Raw genomic sequence first — 26,371 nt, 5'->3', positions numbered from 1 at the left:
CGTTCCTTATAAGTAGTTCTGGGATTTACATATTAATGAACTGAAACCTGCAACCCATTCTAAAGGATGAAAGACTTGATAACAATCTAGATTTGTTCAATTCAGTTGTATGACACTGTAATTTTTTAGTTCAAATCCTATGTCATGATCCTGCTCCACAACTACCTGATGAAGGAACAGCACTCCGAAAGCTAGTCCTTCCAAATAATATCAGATTATATTCCAATACCTTTGTCTGATTTTTGCCTTTGTTTCTCATGAACACAGCCCACACTTTCTCCTGCAGGCAGTAACCTTTACAATGCTGATGAAATGAGATGATGATGAGATGAAAAACTTCAGTTTTAATTTTAATTCTGTGTCTTATGATCCTGCTCCACAGCTACCCGATGAAGGAGCGGTGCTCCAAAAGCTAATACTTCCAAATAAACCCGTTGGACTATAACCTGGTGTTGTGAGACTTTTAATCTTTGTTTCGAGCCCACACCTCCCACTGCTGCCAGTAAACCTTACAATGCTGATGAAACAATAAACCCGCACTCCTGAAAAATTTACAATTTCTCACAATTCTGCCACTCATTCACTTCTGATCCAGGACATTGGAAACTTAGTGCTGGAGGGTGAAAGAAATTAGCAGCTTTAAAGCAAAAACGTGTTGGATCTCACAGCTTTCAATGAGAGTCTGAGTCAGACGGTGAATTCCGGTAACGTTTATTGCAACCCTGCTTCATTACAGTTTCAATTTTTCCCAGAAAAAAAAAGTGCACGAAAAGTAGCGTTTTTTAAATAAAAAGCTCAAGGTCAAAGTGCACACACTCCCCATCCCCCACTTTCTTTACTATTGGTCAGCACCAAATTATCCCTTTGGAACTGGATCCTTGGTACAGCCTTCACCTGGAGGAAGTATTGCCTCACTCAGCAGTTTCAGCCTACACCCTGTATACAAGTTAGTTTCTCCAGCTCATATACAGGAGGGGGATGCAATCAAGAGTCAACCACACTGCTGTGGCTCTGGAGTCAGGGGTAGGCCAGACCAGGTAAAGGATGCAGCTGGAATAACTGAGTGATTCCTTTCCTGCAAAGGTAGCTTCATTCTCTAAAAAAGGACATGAGTGAATAAGGTGGGGTTTTTCTTCCCCTGAAAATGGTTTCATCATTTGATTCTGAACTCCAGATTTCAATTGCGCCATCTACCACGGTGGGATTCAAACCTGGGAGACCCCAGAACGGGGTTGATAGTCTAGTCAAAAATGGTACTTATCTGTCACTCCTTCAATTTCCCTGTGATGGCACGTGAACTCGTTGATGTCTCTGGAGGTCGGAGGAGCAGGTGAAGCCCTTCCTGCACTTGGAGCAGGTGAATGGCCTCTCCCCAGTGTGGATCCGCTGGTGGGTCAGCAGGTGGGAAGAGTTGGTAAATCCCTTCCCACACTCGGGGCAGGTGAATGGCCTCTCCCCAGTGTGGACCCGCTTATGCTGCCGCAAATTGCTCATATGATTGAATCCTTTCCCGCACACAGAGCAGGTGAATGGCCTTTCCCCTGTGTGGATCCGCTGGTGGTTCAGCAAGCTGGAAGAATCAATGAATCCCTTCCCACACTCGGGGCAGGGGAACGGCCTCTCCCCCGTGTGGACCCGCTCGTGCTTCCTCAAGTTGCTCACACGACGGAAAGCCTTCCCGCACTCTGAGCAACCGAACGGCCTCTCCCCAGTGTGGACCCGCTGGTGGGTCAGCAGTGCAGATGAATGCGTGAACCCCTTCCTGCACACCAAGCAGGTGAAGGGCTTCTCTCCCGTGTGGACCCACTGGTGCGCCCGCAGGTTGGAAGAATTTGTGAATCCCTTCCCACACACTGAGCAGATGAACGGCTTCTCCCCGCTGTGAACACGTCTGTGAATTTCCAGCACTGAGGGGGAAGGGAATCCTTTCCCACAGTCCCCACATTTCCACGGTTTCCCCATGGGGAGAGTATTCCTTGTGTCACCTGGGTTTGAAATTACAAACAGAACTGGTACACAGTCTGTCCCCACCGTGAGGGGTGTGATTTTGATTCCCCCAAGCTGAGGAAATGGTTTGAAGCACTTTTTCCACAGTCAGCCCACTGAATCTCCCTCACTCGGGTGTCTTAGTATTCTTCCTGCCACACTAGTGTCCTGCAAAAATAAACTCACAAAATAAGTGATCACGGTCAGTACAGTTAAATAAAGATACATTGATGGCGATTCCTGTAGATTTCCAGGTGCCTGCTGATCACATTATCCAGGTCACAGAAACCTGAAAACCCTCATGCAGCCAGATAGCCTTAAGAGTGTATGGAGGAAAACTTCACTCAGGGGACAATGACCTAGAACAAGCTGCCGACAAAGGTGCTGGATCAAGATATGAAAATAAAATGCCAAGACTGCTTGCAGAAAGAAAGCCAGTGAAGTTGCTGAATGAGTAAGGTGGGGGATGGGTCCCAGGGAAACAGTGAGGAAAGAGACTAACCCGAGAATCGTACAGTTGGGAAAGGGAGTGAATCAAACAGTCAGGGCAGGAAGGAATAATGCAGAGAACAATGTAGGACTGAAGTTATACTGCATTTACGTCAAAGCAAGAGACCTAACAGGGAAGGCAGATGAAATCAGGGTTTATGGTCAGAAACATGGGACTGGGACATCATAGCAACTACAGAAATGAGGCTCAGGGATGGACAGCTCAATGTTCCAGGATACAAATGCCATAGGAAAGATACGGGGGGGGAGGGGGGTGCAAGAGAGGTGGGGAGTGGTGTTTTGATAAGGGATAGTATTGAGGGAGGATATTCCTGGGAATACATCCAGGGGAGTTATTTGGGTGGAACTGAGAAATAAGAAAGGGATGATCACCTTATGGGATTGTAATATAAACCTCTAATAATCAGCAGGAAATTGAGAAACAAAGTTTAAGGAGATTTCAGTTATCTGTAAGAATACTAGGATGGTTATGGTAGGGGATTTTAACTTTCCAAACATTGACTAGGACTGCCAGCGTTCAGGGTTTAGATCAAGAGGAATTTGTTAAGCACGGACAAGACAATTTTCTGAGGCAGTATGTGGATGTTCCTACTAGAGAAGTTGCAAAACCTGACCTACTTTTGGGAAATAAGGCAGGGCAGGTGACTGAGGTGTCAGTGCTGGACCACTTTGGGAAAGGGACAGACCGGATCTCAAAGTAAATTGGAGGGAGGTTAATTTTGATGGTATTGGGCAAAAACTTTCAAAAGTTGATTGGGAGGCAGATGTTCACAGGTAAAGGGAAGGCTGGAAAATGTGAAGCCTTCAAATATGAGATAATAAGAGTCCAGAGACAGTATGTTCCTGTTAGGGTGAAAGAAAAGGCTGGTAGGTGTAGGGAATGCTGGATGACTAGAGAAATTGAGGAGTTGGCTAACAACAAGAAGGAAGCATATGACAAGTATGGACAGGACAAATTGAATGAATCCTTAGAACAGTATAAAGGCGGTAGGGGTATGCTTAAGAGGGAAATCAGGAGGGCAAGAAGGGGACATGAGATAGCTTTGGCAAATAGGGTTAAGGAGAATTAGAAGGGTTTTTATAAATTAAGGACAAAAGGGTAATTGGGAGAGAATACAGCCCCTCAAAGATCAACAAGGGCAGCCTATGTGTGGAGCCGGAGTAGATGAGGAAAATACTAAATGAGTATCAGTGTTTACTGTGAAGGAGGACATGGAAGATATAGAATGTGGGGACATAGATGGTGACGTCTTGAAAAATGTCCACATTACAGAGGAGGTAGAGCTGGATGTCTTGAAACACAAAAGTAGATAAATCCCCAGAAGCTAGGCAAGTGACTCTTGGGCCCCTTGCTGAGATATTTGTATCATCCTTAGTCACAGGTGAGGTGTTGGAAGACTGGAGAGTGGCTAACGTGGTGCCATTATTTAAGAACAGTGGTAAGGAAAAGCCAGGGAACTATAGACCAGCGAGCCGACATCAGTGATAGGCAAGTTGTTGGAGGGAATCCCGAGAAACAGGATTTGCATGTATTTGGAAAGGCAAGGACTAATTAGGGATAGTCAGCATGGCTTTGTGCTTAGGAAATCAATCAAACAAAGTTCCTCATGGAAGATTCGTTAGCAAGGTTAGGGAGAACTAGTCAACCGGATACTGAACTGGCTTGAAGGTAAAAGAAAGAGGGTGGTGGTGGAGAGTTCCTTTTCAGACTGGAGCCTGTGACCAGTGGTGTGCCACAAGGATCGGTGCTGAATCCACTACTTTTTGTCATTTATAAAAATGATTTGGATGTGAACATAGTAGGTTTTGTTAATAAGTTTGCAGATGACACCAAAATTGGAGATTCAGTGGACAGCGAGGAAGGTTGCCTCTGATTAAAATAGGATCTTGGGCTGAGGAGTGGCAGATGGAGTTTAATTCAGATAAATGAGAGGTGCTGCATTTTGGAATTGCAAATCAGATCAGGACTTATTCAATCTCAATGTCATGGAGATATACAGCTTGGAAACAGACCCTTCGGTCCAACTTGCCCATGCTGACCAGATATCCAGAATTAATCTAGCTGCATTTACCAGCCCATCTCTCTCTCTCGACCTTTCCTATTCAAACACCCATCCAGAGGCATTGTAAATGTTATCATTGTACCAGCCTCCATAACTTCCTCTGACAGCTCAATCAATACACGCACCACACTCTGCATGGAACTTTACATCATTCCCCCCTCATTCTCAACCTCTGCCCTCTACTTCTGGACTCCCCTACCCCAGGAAAGAGACCTTGTCTATTTACCCTATCCATGCCCCTCATGAATTTACAGTAAGATCACCCCTCAGCCTCCAACACTCCAGGGAAAACAGCCCAATCTATTCAGCCCCTTCCTGTAGCTCAAACTCTCCAACCCTGGAAACATCCTTGTAAAGCTTTTCTGAACCGTTCCATCCTTGATATTCAAATACTAGTTTTACACAGAGGGTGGTTCATGTGTGGAATGAACTTCCTGAGGCAGTGGTGGATGCCGGTAGAGTTTAAAGACATTTATTTCAGTATATGAATAAGAAAAGGTTTTGAGGGATACAGTCGAAGAGCAGGCAGGAGAGACTGGTTTAATGTGGGATTATGGTTGGCATGGATTGGTTGGACTGAAGGTCTGTTTCCATGCTGTATGACTATGGCAGGCTTTTAGTTCTTGACAGTGGAGTCACAGGTAGACAGGATAATGAAGGTGGTGTTTGGTACACTTCACAGGACATTGGTTAGGCCACTTTTGTAGGATTGCACACAATTCTGTTACCAGTGATCCCACCCTGACACGCCATGCACCAGAGATAATGACTAAAATTGACTGGGACACAATAAAATCATAAGACCCCTACAATGCACAAAAAGGCTATTTGGTCCATTGAATGCATTGGGTATAGGAGTTGGGAGGTCATGATGCAGCTGTACAGGACATTGTTTAGGCCACTTTTGGAATATTGCATTCGATTCCAGTCTCCCTGTTATTGGGTAGGAAGGATGTTGTGAAACTTGAAAGGGTGCAGGACAGATTGATAAGGACGTCACCAGTGTTGGAGGGTTTGTGGTATAAAGAGAGAGGCTGAATAGTATGGGGCTGTTTCCCTGGAGCATCAGAGGCAGAGGGACAACCTTGTCAAGGTTTATAAAATCATGTGGGGCATGAATGGAATAAATAGGGAAGCACATTTCCCCAGGGTGGGGGTGTCCAAAACCAGAGGGCATAGGTTTAGGGTGGGAGGGGAAGATTTAAAAGTGACCCAAGGGTCAATGTTTTCACACAGAGGGTGGTGCGTTTATGCACTGAGCTGCCAGAGGAAGTGGTCAGTACAATTACATTTAAAAGGCATCTAGATGGGTATGTGAATAGGAAGGCTTTGGAGGGATAACAGTCAAATGCTGGCAAATGGACCTAGATTTACATAGGATATCTTGTCTGCAAGGATGTGTTGGATCACAAAGTCTATTTCCGTGCTGTATGTTTCCATGTCTATTTGATAACACGTGCTTTATTTCTGTTGATGCAAATATTTTTATCAACCATGCCTGGGTGGTAATACTTAGTCATAGAGATGTACAGCATGGAAACAGACCCTTCGGTCCAACCTGTCCATGCCGACCAGACATCCCAACACAAGCTAGTCCCACCTGCCAGTACCTGGCATAGATGTAAGGGAGCGAGAATTCCTCAATTAGGGCACTATAACAACCCTGGGAGACACCAATTTCTGGTTTACGTCCTAATGAACAAACATTAAGTACAAGCACCTGTTTATACTCAATTGTGTTTCATTTTTCTTGTTTTATTCCCTGCTATGATGATTCTCTGTCTGGATGGTTGACAGGCTGGGAGATTGTGGGTTGGGCCTTGATTGACTGAATGTTTTATTGTTCCGGAAGGTGTAAAAGGTTTCAGCAGAAACCCTGCAGAGCTGAGAACAGACCGACATTTTACTCTGTGGAAACAGGGAAGTCAACAGACGACAGAGAAATCAGGACCTGAAATCCGAGCTGACACCAGACTACCATGTTATCAGTGCTTTGATTGGCAGTGTCTCTACCTTTACCTAGCTTCTCATTTGACTAGAATGCCACGTATCCCTTCAATATTCAGGATCAAATCCTTGGTACCCTGAAGCCATGTCTCTGTAAGGAGTCTTGGATCATAATTATTGTGTTCGATGTGTGCAGTCTATTCATTCACTTTTGTTATGATGCAGCACACCTTCAGACACAGTCTTCAGTTTCAATTTTTGTGATCTTTAGAATCCAGCTTTGATCGCTGGTACATTTACTCTCCTTGTCCCTTTCTGTCATTCTCTGATGTTCATTTTCACATCACAACATTGTTCACCTGCCTTGATTTGGACTGGCCATGCTAAATTGCCCAGGGATGTGCAGGTTAGCTGGGTTACCCATGGGAAATGCGGGGTTATAGTTTCATAGTAATAGAAACAGGAGTAGGCCATTTGGCCTGTCGAGCCTGCTCTGTCATTCATTAAGATCACGGCTGATCTATCCATCATCTCAGCTCCTCCTACCTGCATTATCCCAACTACCCTTAAATCCCCACCATGCAAATACCTACTCACCTGTGTCTTGAATATTCCTAGTGAAGCTGTCTCTACCGATTCCATAGGCAGAGAATTTCATGGAGTCACTATAGTGAATATAGCCCAGACCTCTCACTGCTGCCGGTAATGATTAGATTAGACTACTTACAATGTGGAAACAGGCCCTTTGGCCCAACAAGTCCACACTGACCCTCCAAAGAGCAATACAATGCTGATGAAACAATGTAATTCTTGCAGTACTGAAACCCGTGAGGCTTCTAACGATACCAGTTACTGACTCACTGCTCCTTCTGATATACAGCATTGAAAATACAATGTCGAAGGCTGAATGAAATGAGCAGTTTAACTCAAAAATCCACCTAACCCTTCACTAGGCTCCCCGCTCAGCACACTTTACTTACTGCTGGTAAACCTTAAACCACTTCATCCCCACAGTGCAATGATTTCCCACTTTCCACCAGAATCCTGGATGCACTCAGTTGTTGTCTCACAATTGAAAGATTTCATTGTAACTTCTGCTTCCAGTCAAGGCAAAACATCTTTGAAAGCTGCTCTCAAAGTTCAGTCTTCACAATCACACTTCTGCTTTCATGGAAGATGATTAGAGTCATACAGCACAGAAACTGAGCCCTCAGTCCATCTCATCCGTGCCAGCCAGATATCCTAAATTAATCTAGTCCCATTTGCCAGCATTTGGCCTGTATCCCTCTAAATCCTTCTCATTCACATACCCATCTTTTAAATGTTGTAATTGTAGCAGCCTCCATCACTTTCTCTGGCAGCTCATTCCAAACATGCACTACCCTCTGTGAGAAAAAGTTGCCCCTCGGGTCCATTTTAAATCTTCCCCCCCCTTCACGTGAAACTTATGCCTTTCAGTTTTGGATTCCCCTGCCATGGGGAAAAGATTTTGGCTATTCACCCTATCCATACCCCTTATAAGATTCTGTAAGGTCACCCCTCAGCCTCAGATGCTGCAGGAAAATTATCCCTGGCCTATTCAGCATCTCCCTTTAGCTCTAACCCTCCAACTCTGCCAACATCCTTGTAAATTTTGTCTGAACTCTTTCAAGTTTCACAACATTGTTCCATAGGAGGGGACCCAGAATTGCGCACACTATTCCAAAAGTGGCCTAACCAATGTCCTGTGCGGCCATGACAATGACCTCCCACCTCCTATACTCAATGCTCTGACCAGTAAAGGAAAACGTCCAAATGCCTTCTTCACTATCCTGTCTCCCTGCAATTCCACTTTTAAGGAACTAGAACCTGCAAGGTCTCTTTGTTCAGCAACACTCCCCATTAACTGTGTAAGTCATGCCCTGAGTTGCCTTACAAAATGCAACACTTCATATTTATCTAAATTAAACTCATTCTGCCACTCCTTGGCCCATCAGCCCATCCTATCAATTCTAATTTATATTGAATTTTCTTTCTCCCCTCACCCCTGAAAAGCTGAAAAATCTCCATCCAACACACACTCCGTCCATTCTGACTTTGCTGAACGTAATTCCTGCTGTACCTCATCCTGAAGGGTCTGGTTCATGCTGATCAACAGGCCCACACTCGGGAGGGGGTGGGTGGAATCTAGTTGAAACAGACAGAATACTGAACGGCCTAGACAGAGTGCACATGGGGAAGATGTTTCCATTGGTAGGAGAGACTAGCACCTGAGGGCACAGCATTAGAATAAAAGGAAGACCTTTTAGAACAAAGATAAAGAGAAATCATTTCAGCCAGAGAGTGGTGAACATGTGGAAGTCACTGCTACAGAATGCTGTGGACGCTCGTCACTGAGTATGTTTAAGACGGAGGTAGATAGGTTCTTGAGTATCATGGGGGAAATCATGGGTCACGGGGAGAAAGTGGGAGAATGGGATTGAGAAGCTTACTAGCCATGATTTAATGGCAGAGCAGCCCCATTGGGCTGAGACATCTAATTTATTCTCTGTGTTTTATGGTCTCTTGCTTTCCTGGACACAGAGAGAAAGAATTGGGAGCAGGAACAGGCTGTTTAGTCTGTCGAGCCTGCACCAACATAAGTGGATAGGAAGATACCTACATCGAGGTGGATAAGCTGGAAATATTTCCACTGGAGCAGAGGAGGTTGAGAGGTGACCTTATCGAGGATTATAAAATCATGAGGGGTATAGATAAGGTGAATGGCAGATATCTTTTCCCTTGGTGGGGGTTCAATATTAGGCAGCAAATTTGAAGGTGAGAGGATAAAGATTTTAAAAAGGCATAACAGGTACTTTAATTTTTAAAGCACAAAGTGGTTTGTGTGTGAAATGCATGTCCAGACGAAGGGGTGGATGCAGGTACAGTTAGAACATTTAAAAGACATTAGGATAAGTACATGAATGAAGTTGAATTCAGATAAATGTGAGGTGCTGCATTTTGGAAAAACAAATCAGAGCAGGACTTATACACTTTATGGTAAGGTCCTGGGGAGCGTTGCTGAACAAAGAGACCTTGGAGTGCAGTTCATAGTTCCTTGAAGGTAAACCCACAGATAGATAGGACAGTGAAGGCAGTATTTGGTATGCTGTCCTTTATTGGTTAGAGCATTGAGTAAAGGTGTTGAGAGGTGATGTTGCATCTGTACAGGACATTGGTGAGGCCACATTTGAAATATTGCGTGCAACTCTGGTCTTCTTACCATCGGAAGGATGTTGTGAAACTTGAAAGGGTTCAGAAAAGATTCACCAGGATGTTACCAGGTTTGAAAGATTTGAGCTCTTGGGGGAGGCTAAATGGGCTGGGGCTGTTTTCCTTGGAGTGTCAGAGGCTGAGGGGTGACCTTACAGAGGGGCATGGAGAGGACAAATAGAAGAAGTCTTCTCTGTGAGGTGGGGAGTCCAGAACTAAAAGTTTAGAGTGAGGGGGGAAAAGACATGAGACACCTAAGGGGAGCTTTTTCACAAGAGAGTGGTGCATGTATGGAATGACCAGCCAAAGGAAGTGGTGGAGGCTGGTATAATTACAGCATGTAAAAGGCATCTGGATTAGTCTATAAATAGGAAGAGTTTAAAGGGGTATGGACCAAGTGCTGGTAAATAGGACTAGATTAGGATAATTGATCAGCATGGACTAGTTGGACTGAAGGGTCTGTTTCTGTAACCAATCTATACTGGTCTTAAAACCATTTTTTTTGCCTTCCCCCATAACCATCCACTTCTTTGTTGTTCAAAAATCAGATGAACTCAGTCTTGGACACATTCAATGACGTCCTGGCTGCAGGAAGGCGTCCCCACCTCTCAGCTCAATTCCTCTTGCTAATACACCACTTGCCTTGCTGATTGCTTGCTGCATCTGTCTGACAACTGGCACTGACTGGTGCAGAATGACATCTACATCTGTACATTTACACATCATTTCTGATAAAAGGTTCCTGCATTTGCCCTGGTGTTTTTCAATTGAGACACAGAACTGAACTAACTTTCCCATAATCTGTCCCCTCCCTGGATTCACTCCATTTCGCTTCCGTTTCTGCAAGTCAGCAGCTGAACTCCGGAATGGAAAATGGGGTGAGAAAAGAGAGCACCGTACTCACAGATGTTGGACAGAGGAAGAAGGTTGCAGTCTGCCCTGAAGCTCAATCTTAACTCAGAGAGAGAGAGAGAAGCAGCACCAACCCCAGAAGCACATGATCCTACTTCCGCATCCAGTCTATGGGTTTTCTGTGATTGGCAGGAGGACCAGTCCCCATCCGGTCCTCCAGAGCGTCCCATTGGTTCACCAAAACAAGACCGTGGGGCGTTTCCCCGTGCCGCATGAGCAACACGCGGAGTGGTTGCTGACACCGAGGAGCATGCGCAGTATGGAGATGCTGGTTATTACTGACAGAGTTTCACAGTTAAAAATCACACAATGCCAAGTTATAGTCCAACCGTTTATTTACTTATTTCCGATTTATTTGGAATCACTAGCTTTCGAAGCGCTGCTTCTTCATCGGGTGGTTGTGGAGCAGACTCATAATACACAGACTCTTGAGCAACAGGATTGCAGAGTCATGGGATGTAATATTAAACAAATTTAGCTGACCTCTGTCATCTTTTAGAATGACCATGTTCGTTTTGATTCCTTCGTATGTAAATCCCAAAACTTTTTAAAAGTTATGTTCTCAAGATAGGTTTTCACAATAGGTGTCATCTCAATCAGATAATGCATTGAAGGTGTTAAGTTAAAGTCTGTCTGTGTCCCAATGTTACGTCAGACTGATTCTATTTCTAAAGTGGGAGGTACAGCGTTTTTGAGCAAAATAAAATGTAATTCTGCAAGTACAAATTCAACCCACAAACATAAATGTGTGTGTGTACAGGCGAAACCAAGTGATTGTGTCTGTGTCTGTGTGCGAGTGTAATGGGGTATAAGGCTGTGAGAGGATGTGTGTGTGTGAGCATTTGAGAGAGAGTGGATGTGTATGAGAGAGGGTCTGCATGAGTGTGTTGGGCTGGGGGAGCATGTGTTTGTGTGAATGCGTGCTTGTGTGCGTGTATGTGTGGGGGAGTGTTTAGTGTCGTGGGGTCACCTGTAGTGTGACATGAACCCAAAGTCCTGGTTGAGGCCATCCCCATAGGTACCAAACTTGGCTATCAGCCTCTGCCCTGCCACTTTCCATTGTTGCCTGTCCTGAAGTTTGCCTTGGAGGATGGTCACCCGAAGGTCCGAGGCTGAATGTCCCGGACGGCTGTAGTGTTCCCCGACTGGGAGGGAACATTCCTGGCTGATGATTGTGCAGTGTTCATTCATCCGTTACTGTAGCCTCCACTCGGTCTCGCCAAGATACCATGCCTCAGGGCATCATTGCCTGCAGCGTATGAGACAAACAATGCTGGCTGAGTCACGTGAGTACCTGCCATACTCATGGTGGGTGGTGTCCCCACGTGTAATGGTGTCAATCGTATCGTCACTCTAACACGTCTTGCATCGTCTGCCATGGCAGGGTTGTATCATGTTGCCCTGAAGACCAAGCAGGTTGTTGTGAACAATGATCTGTTTAAGGTTTGGCAGTTGTTTGAAGTCGAGAAGTGGAGGTATGGGGAAGGACTTGGCGAGGTGCTCATCCGCATCTGTACTATGTTGCAGGCTGCAAAGAACATGACAGAGTGTTTCGGCTCCCAAATAGGACTGGACAACAAAGAGAACCATATTGGTTGCAGCTCATATCTGTCTCCTAAGGAGATCATGACAGTTTCTCGCTGTGGCACATTGGAACTGGCAGTTGATGAGTTGAGCATTGTATCCCGTTCTTATGAGAGCATGCTTGTGTACTTCCAAGTGTCTGTCATGTTCCTCTTCACCTGAACAGATCCTGTGTATGTGAAGGGCTTGTCCATAGAGGATGGCTATTTAATATGTTTCACTAGCGAAGTGTAGCACTGTCAGGTTATCCGTGGGTTTGTGATACAGAGAAGTGCTGAGATACCCATCCTTGATAGAGACGCATGTGTCCAAAAATGAGACAGATATGAAAGAGTAGTCCATGGTGAGTGTGATGGTGGGATGAAACTTGTTAATAACAGTGTCGTTAGTTCAGTGACTCTCGCCATGGGTCCAGAGGAAGAAAGATCATCAATATATCTGGGGTATAGTGTTGGTTGGAGGTCCTGTGCAGCAAAGAAAGACATAAGACTATGGGGTAAATTTGCATTTGCAGAATTATATTTGTAGATACATTCTATTTTGCTCAAAAAGTGCACAATCTGCAGGCAATCACTCCATGTAATATTTTATCAATTCCTACTTTGGAAATAGAACCAGTCTGACTCAAGGCAGGCTCAAACCTCACACCTTTCATGCATTGTCTGAGCTGAGAAGTCACCTCTTTTTATAAAACCTTCAGTTATCTCGAGACTGTGACTTAAAAGAAGTTCTGGGATTTATATATTAATGAACTGAAATCTGAAACCCATTCTAAAGATGAAACACTTCAAAGCAATCTAGGTTTGTTCAATATAACATTCAATGTCCTTTTGCTACAAATACTCTGTCTTATGATTCTGCTCCACAGCTACCCAATGAAGGAGCAGCGCTCCAAAAGCTAGTGCTTCCAAATAAACCTGTTGGACTATAACTTGGTGTTGTGTGATTTTTAACTTTGTTTCTAATAAAAACAGCCCACACCTCCCACCGGTGTGAGTAAACTTTACAATGCTGAGGAAATGATGAACCTGCAGTCCTGAAAAATGAACAATTTCGAATAATACGAGCTACACATTGACTGCTCCTTCAATTAGAAACCTCACACTGGAGATTGAAAGAAACAAGCAGCTTTCAAAGAAAAACCTGCTGGATCTCATAGCCTTCCATGTCTGAGTCCTTCGGTAAGTTCAGGTAACCTTTATCGTGGCAAAAGTGAGGATTGCAGATGCTAGAGATCAGAGTTTAGGTTAGAGTGGTGCTAGGAAAGCACAGCAGGTCAGGCAGCATCAGAGGAGCATGAAAATCGACATTTCGGGCAAAAGCCCTTCATCAGGAATCAGCTTTTGCCTGGAATGTCGATTTTCCTGCTCCTCAGATGCTGCCTAACTTTTATTGTGACCCACTTTGTTACAGCTTCAGATCTCCCCAGCAAATAGGCATAGAAAATGTAGTTTATTTGCATTTTTAACAGCTCAAGGTCAAAGCGTACACATTCCCCTACACCCCACTTTCTTCACTGTTGGTCAGCTGAGTTGTCCCTTTGTAATTGGATCCTTGGTACAGCCGTAACCCGGAGGAAGTATTGCTTCACTCAGCAATTGCAACCCATACCTTGTCTCCAAGTAAGATTCTCCCCGCTCATTTGCCGTGGGGCTGTCGCGAGTCAACCAGACTGCTGTGGGTCTGGAGTCACGTGTAGACCAGACCAGGTAAAGCCTGCAGCTGGACGACTGAGTGATTCCTTTCCCACAACAGCAGTTTCCTTCCCTAAAACATGAGTGAATCAGATAGGGATGTTTTTCTCATCATGGGGTTCTGAACTCCAGGTTTCTGACTGACTTCCAACTCCACCGTCTGCTATTCAAACCCAGGAGTCCCCAGAACTGAGTTATTAATGCAGTCGATAATGGCATTCGGCTGAAGCTCCTTCAATGGCAGGTGAACTCACTGGTGTCTCTGTAGGTGGGAGGAGGGGGTGAAGCCCTTCCAGCACGGTGAGCAAGTGAACGGCCTCTCTCCGGTGTGGACCCGCTGGTGGGCCAGCAGTGTAGATGACCGAGTGAACTCCCTCCCGCACATGGAGCACTTCTACGGCATCTCTTCCACATGGACCCGCTGGTGCGTCTGCAGATGGCCCGTCTCACTAAATCCCTGTCTGCACACGGAGCGGGTGAACAGCCTCTCCCCTTTCCTCCATGTGAACGCGTCTGTGGGGTTCCAACATCGATAGGAAAGGGCATCTTCTCCCACAGTACCAACATTTCCACATGGGGGGAAGCTTTCCTTGTGTCACTCTGTGTTTCAAATTACAAACGGAAAGGGTACACAGTCTCTCCCCACCGTGAGGGGTGAGATTTTGATCCTCCAAGCTGAGTAAATGGTATGAAGCACTTTCCACAGTTAGCGCATTGAATCTCCCTCACTCAGGTGTCTCAGTATTCTTCCTGCCACACCAGTGTCCAAAATCTCTCAAGCAAACAAAAGCAAACATGTCTTCTCGATGTGAATGGCTGCTGATATTAAAGTCCCAGTGAATCAAGTGGCTCTGTCAGAAGTTGATGTGTCTTTTGGTTTCAGATTTCTTCCCCATGTCTTCCTGCAAATAAAATCACAAAATAATTGATCACGGTCAGTCCAGTCAAATGAACATAACATCGGTGACAATTCCTGTAGATTGCCAGATACCTGCTGATCATATATTATCCATGACACAAAAACCCGAAAACCCTCACGCAGCCAGGTAGCGTGAAGTATATATTAAGAGGAAAACTTCATTTAGGTGACAATGACCTGGAACAACCTTCCTACCAAGGGGCTGGAAATGGAGCCGAGTCAAGGTTTTGAAAATGACATGTCAAGGGTGCTTCAGAAAAGAAAGCCAGTAAAGTTGCTGAATGACTTCCTGCTGACCTAGATTAGATTAGACTTACAGTGTGGAAACAGGCCCTTCGGCCCAACAAGTCCACACCGACCCGACGAAGCGCAACCCACCCATACCCCTACATTTACCCCTTACCTTACGGGCAATTTAGCTTGGCCAATTCACCTGACCCGCACATGAGCACCCGGAGGAAACCCACGCAGATGCAAACTCCACACAGTCAGTCGCCTAGTCGGGAATTGAACCCGGGTCTACAGGCGCTGTGAGGCAGCAGTGCTAACACTGTGCCACCGTGCCGACCTATTAAACAAAAATTATTACAAGAAATACAGGATGTAATTCCATTACAACATTAGAAGGTGAACATTCATAGCCATGCAGCCTGTACAACAGTGAATATCAGATATACACTATATGAAGCAATCATAAAATCCCTGCAGTGCAGAAAAAGGCCATTTGGCCCATTGAATCCATTGGGTGTAGGAGTTGGGAGGTCACAGTGCAGCTGTCTAGGACACTGGTTAGGCCGCTTTTGAAATATTGCATTCGATTCTGGTTTCCCTGCTATAGGACATGAAGGATGTTGTAAAACTTGAAAGGGTGAAGGACAGATTGATAAGGATGTCGCCAGTGTTGGTTAATTTGTGGTATAAGGAGAGGCTGAATAGGATGGGGCTGTTGCCCCTGGAGTGTCGGGGCTGAGGGTGACCGGGTAGAGGTTCATACAATCCTGAAGGGTGGGTAGAGTAAATAGGCCAGAGTGGTGGTGGAGGCTGGTACAATTACAGCATTTAAAAGGCACCTGGATGGGTGTGTGAATAGGAAGGGTTTGGAGGGATATGGGCTAAATGCTGGCAAATGGGTCACTAGACTTATATAGGATAGCATGGATGTGTTGGATCAAAAAGTCTATTTCCGTGTTGTATATTTCTATGTCTATTAGATAACAGACGTTTTATTTCTGTTGATGAAAGTATTGTTATAAGTCATAGCTGGGTACTAATACTTAGATGTAAGGGAGTGGGAATTCCACAAGTAGGGCATGATAAGAATCCTGGGAGACTCCAATTCTGGTTTACTATCTAATGAACAACCTTTAAGCATGAGCACCAAATGTGCATTTATGTCTAATTTTCTTTCATTTTTCTTGTTTTATCCCCTGCTATTGTTAAAGTACAGATTTGACATGGCCTAGGGAAGCCCTTATGGACTCAAACCCGTAAGCCTCTCTTTCTTGGTTCGTCCCAAAGATCATACTCTTTGGAGGTCTGGAATAAAAACCTCTTACAGACAGTTTAGTTTAATCTTAGTCATCCCCTTTATTCACTCGTAGCATCACTGTTACAATGTAACACTGATACCCAAACGCTGAACTAACTAGGTTCTAATAACCTAGCAGTGTAGGGTAGCAGCTCTTCAAGTGCCCCAGCAGGCGACTCCAATGTACTGATACAAAGTGGCTTCCTTTATACAAAAGTTTACAAAAACATTGCATGTTCTTAATTAGACAGATAACAGTGAAAGACAATAATTCATAAGGAAGAGAAGTTAATTGACAGATCTGTGTGTGCTTGACTGATCACTCCTACAGGCCTTGAGCTGTCCATCAGGTGGGAGAAACCTACCCAGCTGAGTTAGGTGTCTGGTGCCGAGATAAGTTCCTATAAAGAAGTGCCAGTCTAAACTAAGTGGGAGATGTCATAAGGTAACCTTGCACAGCTCGCATGTCTGATACAATAATTTTTTATTTCAAAAATATATTCATAAAATAATTTGATGGTTTGTACAGTTGGTCATGCCATACATATGTAAACATTTACATACAAAGATCAGAATTTATCATTTTTATATACAGGTCTGTACATTTTTCAATCATATGCCCATATATTGAGCTGAGGTGTCAGCAGAGTCCAAATGACTGCATGGGCCCCCTGTTCTTCATTAGGCAGGCAGACGTTACACAGTGGTCTTTCCCCACCGTGCCTTAGTGGCAGTTGCCCCAAGCTTCAGCGCGTCCCTCAACACGTAGTCCTGGACCTTGGAATGTGCCAGTCTGCAACACTCAGTCTGGGTCAACTCCTTCAGCTGGAAGATCAACAGGTTTCAGACCACCCAGAGAGCGTCCTTCACCAAGTTGATGATCCTCCAGGCACAGTTGATATTTGTCTCGGTGTGCGTCCCGGGGAACAGGCCGTAGAGCACGGAGTCCCGCGTCACGGCGCTGCTCGGAACGAACCTCGACAAACACCACTTGCATTCCTCTCCAGACTTCATCTGCGTAGGCACATTCCAGAAGGAGGTGTGTGACAGTCTCGTCCCCCCTGCAGCCGCTTCGAGGGCAGCGTGCGGTGCGGCAGAGAGTCCGGGCGTGCATAAAGGATCTCACAGGTAGAACCCTTCTCACCACCAGCCAAGCCATGTCTTGGTGCTTGTTGGAAAGTTCTGGCGATGAGGCATTCTGCCAAATGGCTTTGACAGTCTGCTCAGGGAACCACTCGATAGGATCCGCCCTCTCCTTTTCCAAAGGGTCTCAGGGACACTACGTGCTGACCACTTCCTGATGGACTTGTGGTCAAAGGTGTTTTTCTTCATAAACTTCTCCACGAAGGACAGGTGATACGGAACGGTCCAACTACTCGGAGCGTTCCGCGGCAGCGAGGCCAGGCCCATCCTTCGCAACACCGGGGACAGGTAGAACCTCAGTACGTAGTGACACTTGGTGTTTGCGTACCAGGGATCCACACACAGCTTGATGCAGCCACACACAAAGGTGGCCATCAGGGTGAGGGTGGCATTGGGTGTATTTTTTCCCCCGTTGCCCAGATCTTTGTACAGCGAGTCCCTTCAGACCCAGTCCATCTTTGATCTCCATATAAACTGGAAGATGGCCCGGGTGACTGCAGCGGCACAGATTCTGGGAATAGGCCAGATCTGTGCCATGTATAATAGCAATGACAGTGCCTCACACCTGATGACCAGGTTTTTTTTCCGTGATGGAGAGCGACCGTAGCTTCCATCTGCCCAGTTTCTGCCTCACTTTGCTGATACGCTCCTCCCAAGACTTGGCACGCGCCCCAGCCCCCCCGAAACAAATACCCAGCACCTTCAGGTGGTCGGTCCTGACGGTGAAGGGGATCGAGCATTGGTCGGCCCAGTTCCTGAAGAGCATGGCCTCGCTCTTGCCTCGGTTTACCTTGGCCCTCGAGGCCCATTCGAACTGGTCACAAATGGACATGAGTCTGCGCACGGACAGCGGATCTGAGCAGAAAATGGCAACGTCATCCATGTACAGGGAGGCCTTAACCTGCAGGCCCCCGCTACTAGGAATAGTCAACCCTCTCAGGCTTGCATCCTTCCTGATAGACTTGGCAAATGGCTCTATGCAGCACACAAACAAGGCAGGAGAGAGAGGGCAGCCCTGCCTGACTCCAGATCGGACTGGGAAGCTATCTGATTCCCACCCATTGATTGAGACTGCACTGATGATGTTGGTGTAGAGCAGTCTGATCCAATTGCAGATTCCCTCCCCAAAGCCCATTTTGGAGAGAACATCTTTCATATACCTGTGTGATATCCTGTCAAAGGCTTTCTCCTGGTCCAGGCTGATCAGGCAAGTGTCCAACCCTCTGTCCTGCTTGTAGGCGATCGTATTCCTGAGGAGTGCGATACTCTCAGTGATCTTCCTGCCTGGCACAGCACAGGTTTGGTCAGGGTGAATCACCGACCCCAGAGCAGACCTGACCCGGTTGGCGATTACCTTTGACAGGATTTTGTAATCCGCATTCAACAGTGAAATTGGTCTCCAATTTTTGAATTCCTCCCTCTCCCCCTTCCGCTTGTAGATGAAGGTGATGATGCCTTTCCTCATGGATTCACTCATGGTACCTGCTCGAAGCATACTGACATACACCTCCGCAGGTCCTGGCCAATCAAGTCCCACAGAGCGGAATAGAGCTCGACCGGTAAGCCGTAGCTTCCGGGAGTTTTATTCTTTTCGAAGGACTCAAGGGCCTTGGTCAGCTCGTCCAGAGAGTTCAGGTTACCTTCATTGCAACCCAACTTTGTTACAGCTCCAGATCACCTCAGCAAAAAGGTGTTGAAAAAGTAGCTGCTTTTTAAACAGCTCAAGATCAAAGCCCAACCCCCCACTTTCTTTACTATTGGTCACCACTGACTTGTCCCTTTGTAATTGGATCTTTGTTACAGCCTTAACCTGGAGGAAGTATTGCCTCACTCAGCGATTTCAACCCATACCCTGTCTCCAAGTAAGTTTCTCCCTGCCCATCTGCCGGGAGGGAAAGAAGTGGGAGGAAGCAGGTGGAGTCAACTACACTGCTGTAGGGCTGCAGTCACGTGTAGGCCAGACCAGGGAAAGGATGCAGCTGGGACGACTGAGAGAACAACAACAGCAGTTTCCTTCCCTAAAAAGGACGTGACTGAATCAGAATGGGGCTTCCCCCCCACCCCACCCAATGGTTTCATTGTTCGATTCTGACCTCCAGATTTCTGACCGAATTCCAAATCTGCGATCTGCTGCGGTGGGATTCAAACCTGGGAGTTCCAGAACTGGGTTGATAGCCCAGTCCATAATGGCACTCGGCAGTCGCTCCTTCAATCCCCCTGTGATGGCACATGAACTCCTTGGTGCCTCCGCAGGGTGGCTGCCCGGGTAAAGCCCTTCCCACACTCGGGGCAGCTGAAGGACCTCTCCCCCGTGTGGACCCGCCGGTGCTTCACCAGGGCGGAGGAATCGCTGAAGGCCTTCCCACATTCGGGACAGCTGAAGGGCCTCTCCCCCGTGTGGACACGCTGGTGCTTCAGCAGGTCGGAGGAATTGCTAAAGGCCTTCCCACACTCGGGGCAGGGAAATGGCCTCTTCCCCGTGTGGACCCGTTGGTGCTTCAGTAGGGTGGAGGAATCGCTGAAGGCATTTCCGCACTTGGGACAGCTGAAGGGCTTCTCCCCGGTGTGGACCCGCTGGTGCGTGCGCAAGTTGCCCTTCTGAGTGAATCCAATCCCTTCCCACACTCAGGGCAGCAGAAAGGCTTCTCGCCGATGTGGATCCGCTGGTGGATCAGCAGGACGGACATCTGGGTAAAGCCCTTCCCACACTCGGGGCAGCTGAAGGGCCTCTCCCCTGTGTGGACCCGCTGGTGCTTCAGCAGGGTGGAGGAATTGCTGAAGAGCTTGCCGCACTCTGTGCAGGGGAACGGCCTCTCCTGTATGTGGACCCACTTGTGGGTCTGAAGGGAAGAGGAATCGTTGAAGGCCTTCCCACACTCGGGGCAGCTGAAAGGCTTCTCCCCAGTGTGGACCCGCTGGTGCATCCGCAACTTGCCCTCCTGAGTGAATCCCTTCCTGCACTCGGAACAAGTGAATGGCCTCTCCCCAGTGTGGACCCGCCAGTGGGTCAGGAGGGTGGAGGAGGTGCTGAAGGCCTTCCCACACACAGTGCAGGAGAACGGCCTCTCCCCCGTGTGGACCCGTCGATGGGTCTGCAGGTCAGAAGAATAGCTGAAGTCCTTCCCACAATCAGGGCAGCTGAAGGGCCTCTCCCCTGTGTGGACCCACCGGTGCCTCATAAGGGCAGAGGAATTGCTGAAGGCCTTCCCACACCTGGGGCAGATGAATGGCCTCTCTCCGGTGTGACTGCGCCGATGAATCTCCAGGGCAGATGGAGCACGGAAGCCTTTCCCGCAGTCACCACACTTCCACGATTCCTCCACGGGGTGGGATTCCTCAGGTTTCTCCATGGCCGCAGCTTCAGCTGTACACAAATGCGTGTAGAGCCCCTCCTCACCGTGAATTCCTCTTTCCAGGCTGTAGAGCTGTTTCTGGCTTCACACTCAAGTGCACTGCAACAGTAGGGTCTCTCATCCAGTCCCACTGATGCTGAAAACGTACTTAAACAGGAACCAAAAAACTTTGCTCCTTCTCACAGAATCACAGTAAAAAATTATTACAGTCTCGATGGATTGAATGACTGTCAGACATTGACGACAAAGTGAGGATTGTAGTTACTGGACAGTCGGTGCTGAAACGTGCGGTGCTGGAAAAGCACAGCTGGTCAGGCAGCATCCGAAGAGCAGGAAAGTTGACGTTTCAGGCATAAGCCCTTCTTCAGTTAATTTTGAAACTTTTGTCCTCAGATCGTCAAATACTCTGTAAAAAGAGATTACAAAAGTCATCAGCGTCAGTCCAGGGTAGAAATTCAGAACAAGCAACTCTACTTTTGGGGGAACATTCGTTTCCTTCGTTATTCCGCAAATTTGAAAGCACCATCTCACTCTCTCCCTCCCTCTCCCCCTCTGTTCTCACATTAACGTCCCTGGGAAGTGGGAGGGGGGAAAGCATTAACACCGACACCAGAGAGAAACTGAACATACAGACGTGGCAAATGTTAGTAGAAAGCCAGAGTCATAGAGATAAACAGCACAGAAACAGACCCTTCGGTTAATCTCTTCCACGCCAACCAGATACTCAAAATCAATCTAGTCCCATTTGCCAGCACTTGGTCCATATCCCTCTGAACCCTTCCTATTCAAACACCCATCCCGATGCCTTTTAAATGCCGTAATTGTACCAGCATCCACCATTTCCTCTGGCAGCTCATTCCTTACACGCATCATACTCTGCATGAAAAAGTTGCCCCTTAGATCCCTTTTAAGTCTTCCCCCCAACCCCGCCTTAAACCTATTACCCCCTAGCCCTGTACTTCCCATACCAAGGAAAAGACCTTGTCTATTTGACCCTATCCATGCCCCTCATGCTTTTATAAAAAGTCTGTAATGTTACCCTTCAGACTCTGGCGCGATGGGGAAGACAGCCCCATCCCATCCCTCCGTCCCTCCTCACCTGGGTAATTCAGACACATACCTGAGTTTGCAGAGTCTGCCCCCCGCCCTGGAATCACTCCAGTTGCTACAAGTGAACAGACTTGACCCCCACTCCCTCCCGGGATGAAGAGTTGCCCAGAGGGAGGGAGTTTCACTCTGAAACTGACAGGGCCACTTCCGCGTTGTGACGTCATAGATAAAGCGAAGGGGGCGGGGAAAGGCCGACAACAGCTCCGCGCACTGCGCCTGCGCAGCCCTGCAGTTTGCAACTGGGTAATCCCTTCCTTTCAGAGAATTCCCAGAGTGTGGAAGCAGGCCACTCGGCCCAAGGAGTCCATACCGACCCTCCGACGGGTAACCCACCTACACCCATCCTCCTACCACCCTGAATAATGCACCTAACGTGCACATCCCTCAACACTACGGGTAATTTAGCTTGGTCAATCCAACCTAACCTGGACAAAGTTAAAAATCAAACACCCAACAGGTTTATTTGGAAGGACTAGTGTTAACAGCGCGGCTCCTTCATCAGGTGATTGTGGAGAATAAGATCACAAGGCACAAAATTCATGGAAAAAACATTACAGCATCCTGCCATTGAAATTACATATTGAACAGACCGGGATTAAGTCTTTCATCGTTTCGAATGGGTTGCAGGTATCAATAATATGTAAATCCTAGAACATCCTGCCAATTACGTGTGTGCATGCATGCATGAGGGAGAAAAAAGTCTCTCTCTGTGCTGTATATCTCTGTGTCTATATGATAACAGATGCTTTATTTAGGTTGGTGTAAATATTGTTGTAAATAATAGCTAATAGTTAGATGTAAGGGAGAGAGTATTCCTCAAGTAGGGCACTATAAGAATCCTGGAAAAGCTCTATTTCTGGTTTACTTCCCAATGAACAAACATTTGGGGGCAGCATGGTGGCTCAGTGGTTAGTACTGCTACCTCACAGCACTAGGGACCCGGGTTCAATTCCCGCCTCAGGGAGTTTGCACATTCTCCCCGGGTCTGAGCGGATTTCCACCGAGTGCTCCAGTTTCTCCCACAGGCCAAAAATGTGCAGGTCAGGTGAATTGGTCATGCTAAATTTAGATTAGATAACTTACAGTGTGGAAACAGGTCCTTCAGTCCAACAAATCCACCACCGAAGCACAACCCATCCAGACCCATTCTCCTACATTTACCCCTTCTCCTAACACTACGGGCAATTTAGCATGGCCAATTCACCTGACCTGCACATTTTTGGACTGTAGGAGGAAACCGGAGCACCCGGAGGCATCCCACGCAGATACGAGGAGAATGTGCAAACTCCCTGAGGCGGGAATCGAACCTGGGTCTCTGGCGCTGTCAGGCAGCAGTGCTATCCACTGTGCTACCGTGCCACCCACGATGCCCATACTGTTAGGTGCATTAGGTAGGGGTAAATGTAGAGAAATGGATCTGGGTTGGTTACTCTTCGGAGGATCAGTTTGAATTTTTTGGGTGGAAGGGCCTGTTTCCATACTATAGGAATCTAATCTAATTAAGCAGAAGCACCTATATATTTTTAACTTTGTTTCATTTTTCTTGTTTGATTCCATGCAATGGCTCCACACTTGTGTCTGATTGGTTTGAGAGATTGGGAGACTGTTGGTTGGGTCTCAATTGACTGAATGTTTTATTGTTCCAGAAGTGTAAAGGGGTGGGGGTGGGGGTGGGGTGGGGGTGGATGGGGTCAAAGCTTCAGCAGAAATCCAGCAGAGCTGAGAGCAGACCCACATCTTACTCTGTTGGAACAGGAAAATCAACAGAAGACAGAGAAACCAGGACCTGCAATCCAAGCTGACACCAGATTCCCCTGTGATCTGTGCTTTCATTAGCACCTCTCCCATTATCCTGCTTTCCATTTGACGACCCCCTCAATGTTCAGAATCAATCCTTGTCATCCTGAAGCAATGTCTCTGTGAGGAATCTCAGATCATAATTATTCTCTTCAATGTGTGCAGTTGATTCATTCGCTTTTGTTACAATGCAGCACACATTCAGACACACTGTTTTTATTTTCAATTTTTGTGATCTTTAGAATCCAGTTTTGATTGCTGGTATATTTACTCTCGTTGTCCCTTTCTATCATTCTCTGATGTTAATTCTCCAGATCACGACATTGCTCACTGGCCTTGATTTGGATTGGCCGTGCTAAATTGCCCATAGATTGACTACTCTCCAGGAAAAGCATCTACCATCAGAAATGACTGGATAGGGTAGGGCCTCATCCCCACAGTTCAATGAATTTCCACTTTCCAGGATGTATTCACTCACTCAGTTGCTGTCTCACAAATGAAAGATCTCATTGCAACTTCTTCTGTTCTCAGTCAAGGCAAAACATCTTTGAAAGCTGCTCTGAAAGTCCAGTCTTCACAACCACACTTCTGCTTTCACCAAAGACGATTACAGTCATACAGCACGGAAACAGACCCTTCGACCCAACTCATCTGTGCCAACAAGTCGTCCTAAATTAATCTAAATCATTTGCCAGCATTTTGCCCATATCCCCCTAAACCCTTCCTCTTCATATTCCCATCCAGATACCTTTTAAATTTTGTAGGAATTGTATCAGCCTCTACCACCCTCTGTGAAAAAGTTGCTCCTCAGGTCCCTTTTAAATCATTCCCTCTCACCGCAAACATATGCTACCTAGTTTTGAACTCCCCTAACCTGGGTACTCACCCTATCCTGCCCCTTATAAACATCTATAAGGTCACCCCTCAACCTCCAATGCTCCACGGAAAATATCCCTGGCCTATTTAGCCTCTTCCTGTGTCTCAAACACTCCAACATTGGCAACAGCCTTGAAAATCCTTTCTGAACCCTTTCAAAGTTTCACAACATCTTTCCTGTAGTAGGGAGATCAGAACTGAACACAGTGTTCTAAAAGTGGTCTAACCAATGTCCTGTACAGCCACTCCATGACCTCCTAAGACTCACTTTCAAGGAACTATGGAACCTGCACTCCAAGGCCTCTCTATTCTGTAACACTCCCCTTCACTGTGTCAGTCCTGTCTGGATTGCTTGACCAAAATGCAACAACTCACATTTCTCTAAATTAAACTCCATCTGCCACTCCTCAGTCCACTGGTCCATCCAATCAATTCTAATTTACAGCAAACTCTTTTTCCTCTCTAATTCCCTGGAAGTTGAAAATCTCCATCCCACACAATCTCCCTTCATTCTCACTTTGTTGAACCTAATCCCTGCTGCATCCCATCCTGAAGGGTCTGGTTCATGCTGATTAACAGGTGTCACAAAGCTAGTTCCTTTTTTGGACTAAAAGCTTTTCCCTGGCTCAAGGAGACACTGTCCATGACTTTTTTCAGAGAGGTAATAAACCGGCCAGGTTCTGATCAGTCTGGTTTGAACAGAAATGAAAAGAATTTTGAGACGCCTTTTGTTTATATGTAAACAGATGTGACTTCAGGCCAAATTGGTCATGTTTTAGAAGTGACCTGCATAAAGAAAGGGGTTTTAGTTTTAGTTCAGTCTTGAACTGGTTGGAAGTTCAACAGGGAGCTGTGTGGAAAATCTCTCTCTCTTTTCTGTCTCTCAACTTCAACCTATAAGCATGTGTTCCATTTATACTGGTTTTCGAAGGGAGTTGGCTTATTGGGACTGTTGTGTATATTCAGAACAGCATAACTGAGTCTAGTTGGATAGGCTGAGTTCTTTATTCTGAGCTTTGTGTTGCATTGTGTAATTTTGAAAATAAATTTTTGTCTGTTTTAAAATCTAGTAGTCAACTGAGCTCACTTACTCCAGATAATTTTCACTGTACACTTACCAAATCAAATTACAAAGTTATGGTCTGGGGCTGCCTGCTTAAGAATGTTTTGAGTGGTCTGGCTTAGTCCATAACACAGGCCCACACTCTCACTCAGGGGAGATTTAATGGAAACATACAGAACATTGAAAGGCCTAAACAAAATGGGCATTGGGAAGATGTTTCCATTAGTGGGAGAGACCAGGAGCTGAAAGGGACTAGAAAAGGGAAGACCTTTTAGAAGGGAGATAAGGAGAAACTTTTCAGCCTGAGAGTGGTGAATCCATGGAATTCATTGCCACATGAGGCTGTGGAGGCCAGGTCACGGAGGATTCTTGAGTATCAAGGGTTATGGGAAGGAAGTGGGAGAATGGGGTTGAGAAACATATCAGCCACGATTGTGTGGTATGAGCAGACCTGATGGGCTGAATGACCTACTTTCTGCTCCTCTGTCTTATGGTCTCTTGCTGTCTTGGACACAGAGTGAGAGAATTGGGAGCAGGAGTAGGCCATTTGGTCTTTCGAACATGCACCAGCACCGAACAGATCATAACTGGATATGAATATACCTACATCTCGGTGGATAGGCTGGGACATTTTTCACTGAAGTACAGGAAGTTG

The 26,371-nt window shown here is 46.4% G+C and overlaps 1 pseudogene; it reads right to left on the bottom strand.

The window, feature by feature from the left end:
* Positions 1–726: 726 nt before the first annotated feature.
* Positions 727–26,371, bottom strand: part of LOC132807431 (zinc finger protein 850-like) — a 60,351-nt pseudogene continuing 34,706 nt past the window's right edge.

The sequence above is a fragment of the Hemiscyllium ocellatum genome (assembly GCF_020745735.1).
Source record: "Hemiscyllium ocellatum isolate sHemOce1 chromosome 27 unlocalized genomic scaffold, sHemOce1.pat.X.cur. SUPER_27_unloc_17, whole genome shotgun sequence".
In the NCBI taxonomy this organism is placed as follows: domain Eukaryota; kingdom Metazoa; phylum Chordata; class Chondrichthyes; order Orectolobiformes; family Hemiscylliidae; genus Hemiscyllium; species Hemiscyllium ocellatum.
Note: the sequence above shows the minus strand (reverse complement) of the source record. Positions and strands in the feature narration are given on the sequence as shown.